We start from the raw sequence: 4667 nt of genomic DNA on the forward strand, positions 1-4667 counted from the left end.
GCGAGGTTGGTAGGAAATCAAGTTGTTTTTCACCAAAACTATTTCTAAGGTAAAGACAAAATATGTGAAATTTGAAAGATGGAATTTAATTGGACTAAGAACCAAAAGTAATTCCTCGGAAATCTCAAAAGACACTCAAGCATTTAGTCAATTAAAAGTATATAGTGAAATCACGGTAAAATTGAAAGGAATTTCAAATTTTGTTTAAAAAGGAAAATTTGAGGTATGGTTTCAAAAATACATATGAATAAAGACATGTCAAATTCAAAATACCTTTATCAAAATTTAAAGAATGATTATAGGTACAATCAAGTAAGAGATGGTTGATTTGAAATTTCTTTTAAGAGAATAAAAAATCTCTTTTTAAAAGGTTTAAAACTAAAATTCCAAGTGTATTTTTTTTTGAAATCACAATCTCATAAAGATATTCAAGAAGATAGAGAGATGTAAGGAAGGAAACCCACTCACATTTTGAGAAAGAAACTTAAATCAAGGAACTCAAACAGAATTCACAAGACATGACAAATTGAATAAGTTCTTAGCTAATCCGAGGAAATACAAAATTCTTAAAAAGAACAACCCAATCAATAGAAATTTCTTAAAGATTTCAACGACCTTTTTGATGCATTAAACAATTTCAAGATCACATAAAAGAGTACATGAATCAAAAAGAGTTTGAACTGACAAAAACAAATCCTCAAGAATTAACTCCTAACGTCCCAAAGCCGCGCGATAAGCATTACCTATTTCTTATCAATTCCAATTCGCCTATAATAACCTATTAACTTTCCCGTTCACATAAGCCATCAACATTAAGTTGGCCAGACTTAACATCAACAGATATGCAATGATAAGCTAACAGTGTTAATTAATAGGTAGTCATGTGCATAAAACTCTAATTCTTGTTACTTGGACAAGACCTACAACATGACAGACACTCAGAGAATGCAATGAAACATGGTCAGTCCATCCACAAGGCTCTAATCAGGATGAACTTCTCTGATACCATAATGTAACACCCTCACTATCAGAATGTCACGTTTTCGGCTGCGTTACTCTGATAGCAAGGAGTATTACGATGACTTTATATACTTAATATTAAAATAGGATCCTTTGACTCGACACCGCATCGCTGATTTCTTTGAAAACCAAAAATAAATACTTTATCTAAAAAAAAGCAACCAGGCATAAATTTATATACAAGACTTCTTACATAATAGCTTATAATGTAATATACATATAAAACATACAACTCCTATCCCTCTTATAAAATTGTAATAACAAAGACGAGGGAAGAAAAACTATCTAATTAATACAATATCATATAAAACAAAATGCAGTATAACTCTTCATAATGCTCCTTCATCCGATTCCTAAAAAGGTAAAGCTATAGAGGGGTGAGAACCTACCCATACAGTATCACCACGGAGTTTCAGAATTGTCATAAGAAGATATTTAATAAGAAAACTGTTTTCAAGCTTAGTGATTATCATTGCCTTATGAATCTTTTAAAAACCAATAGCTAATCATTCAAAACCTTTTCATAGAAACAATATTTAATCTTTCAGAAATCCAAAACCTTTCTTTTCTTTTAAGAAGATCTTAATCAAAAACCAATCATGCAATCAATCAACACAATCATCAATTTAGCACCAAGGCTAATTCTCAAAAGTAGCACACCAGGACAAACACAGGCAAAACAGACAAGGAAAATGCGGGTTTAAGTAATAGTTACAGCAAATAGTTCAGGTAGCAGTTAAGAACAGTTTAACAATTTGCCAAACCAAAACAAATTCAAACCCAAGCAAAGCATACAAATGCATATGATGCATGCTTGTCCTATGGCTAATGAGTTTATCTGTCGGTTATACAGCCAACCTGACAAGTCCAGTTTCGCTCAATGGAGGTACCATTCCCGGGAATTTATAAGTGCCCGGTCACCCTTACGTCATAGGGTCAACAGAGTATCGAGTCTCAACCTGAAGCAAGTGGTGGTAAGCCACTGTGTCTACCCAGGGAAACTCGTTTCTCAGATAATTCAAATTCATAAGCCATATGAATAATTCATTCATCATTCACCAATATCTAAGCCATTCTCAAAATCATCATCATTCGTCAATCCATATCACATTTCCAAATTCATTCAAAAATGACATTTCAAAGTCAATCCTCATCATCCTTCCTTCCATTCTATTAATCAGCGATCCCAATCCAAAACATAAGTCTTTCTTTTTAAATAAATCAATCTTAAACATATAATGTTTAAAACTAAATCTTTTTAAATAATTACTTCAAACGAAACTTCCAATTTTTTATAAATTAACCAATCTTATAAATTACAATTTAAACCAACTTCAACCTATAACATCAATCAATAATTAAGAATTCTCGGTCTTCTCAAACAGTTTTGAACTAAACCGTTCTTCAAATCCTTTTCGAATCATTTCCAAAATATCAAATCATTCTTAATAAACAAACCACTTTTAAATATTAAATCCTTTCCAAATTTGTTTTAAAATCAAATTCCGATATTAAATCGGGTTCAATATCAAATCAAATTTCAATATTAAATCTTTTCTAAAACCAAATTGTTTCCAAAATTAAACTAAATGCCAATAATAATTTTCTTCCAATAATTCAAGGAAAACCACTATAACAACATCAGTCAACTAATCAGAATATTCAACTTTCTCAATCGATCAATCAATTAATCAAACTAATAATCTCATTCATCCAAAACAACTCAATTCAATTCATAAGACTCACGAAATCACAAAAATGAATTTTACGCGTTAATATCGATTTATAACAACTCTGGAAAGTAAAACAAGTTTAAGAAAAGCACCCCTACCTCGATGTCGTAGTCGCATAATTTAACACAACAGTCCCGCTTACCCTAAACTCACAACAGCAGTGGTGATTCCAACTCAACCGAGATGATGGCAGCTTCACCAACTCCGATTACACTCACAGCAACATTGAATTTGATGAAATTAAACGCAGAAATAACTCTGAAAATTCAAGGCAACACTGAAAACAACTCTGAAAATTCAAGGGAACACCGAAAACAACTCTAAAAATTCAAGGCAACACCGAAATTAAAATGGAATTAAAACCATAACAAATAGACAAATGAGACCAAGGCAGTTAAGAGTATAAAAGTGAAACAGAGTCAGAAGAAAGGTTAGACCTAGGGCAATGACACTGAACCTAAATTGGGGCAAGTCAACAGCAAGGGTAGCAACGTTAGAACTAGCGGTAGCAATTCCAGTCACCTTAGCAGCAACGATTCTTAAAAAGCATCAACCATGACAGCCCATAGCTACAACGACTTAATCCTAAATCATCAATCCCTTAAAGTTCTCAATCAATGGATAGCAGGATAGTAGCAGTGGAGGTTCAGAAACAAAAATAACTTACAGTACTTAAGGAAAACAAGAAAATGAAGCATAGCAATAGCAGCACGGTGACTGCAATAACACAGGGAAGATGGCCTCCACCCCCACCTTAGCTCGTGACTTCGGCAGTGGCAATCTCTACAGACAGCGATGGCGAAGAAAGTAGCGGCGGCAGAAACCACCCCGCAATGCCTTCTCTCTCTCCTCGCGTCGTTCTGTCTCTCTCTTCGCATCGGGTCCTGCTTGTGGTGGCTCGATAGCAACTCGCGGTACCGGTGCGACATTGAGGTCTGGCAACGATGATGATAATGATGAGGTCCGACAAAGCTGGCAGCACAAGGTGCGACGGCGAAGGCTTCTCCTTCCTTGCGCGTCTTCCCACTGTTCACCGACCTCCATTAACAGCGATGATGAAGATGCGTCCAGCGGCGGCATATGGTTCTGACCGCGACAGAACCATGAACAGCGGCAGAGCAGCGACACGGCACGGCAATGATGACTGCATGTGGTGGCGCGGTCTTTCCCTCCTCTTCTTCTCCCTTTCCGTCGCGCTCTTTATCTCTGTTCCCAAGTGCTCTCTCTTCTCCCTTTCCATTTTTATGTTCTTCATGGAGTGGGTGTATTGTGTGTGGGCTAGTTTAAGAAGGGAAGAAAGAGGGTGGGGTTGGCGGCTGAGAGGGGACAATGTTAGGGTTGTGTGGGTTGGAATTAGGATTAGGGTTTAATTTGGGACAAAAGTGAAATTAAGAATTTTGGGTAAATTGGGGATTGGTAAATTTTAATAAAATTAAAGTGTATTGTATAAATTTGAAATCTAATTTAACAAAAAACAACAACAACAAAGCCTTGTCCCACTAAGTGGGGTCGGCTACATGAATCAAACGACGCCATTGTGCTCTGTCATGTATCATGTCTATAGAGAGACCGTTTACATGTAGATCTCGTTTGACCACCTCACGAATGGTCTTCTTAGGTCTTCCTCTGCCTTTCGCTCTTTGTCCATCTTCCATCTCATCCACCCTCCTGACTGGATGTTCTATCGGTCTTCTTCCCACATGTCCAAACCACCTGAGACGCGATTCAACCATCTTTTCCACAATGGGTGCTACTCCAACTCTCTCCCTTATATCTTCATTCCTTATTTTATCCAATCGCGTATGACCACTCATCCATCTCAACATCTTCATCTCTGCCACACTCAACTTATGTTCGTGCTCCCCTTTAGCCGCCCAACACTCCGTACCATAAAGCATAGCCGGTCTTATAGCG

The sequence above is a fragment of the Arachis duranensis genome, unplaced genomic scaffold (genome assembly GCF_000817695.3).
Source record: "Arachis duranensis cultivar V14167 unplaced genomic scaffold, aradu.V14167.gnm2.J7QH unplaced_Scaffold_608113, whole genome shotgun sequence".
NCBI classification, from domain to species: domain Eukaryota; kingdom Viridiplantae; phylum Streptophyta; class Magnoliopsida; order Fabales; family Fabaceae; genus Arachis; species Arachis duranensis.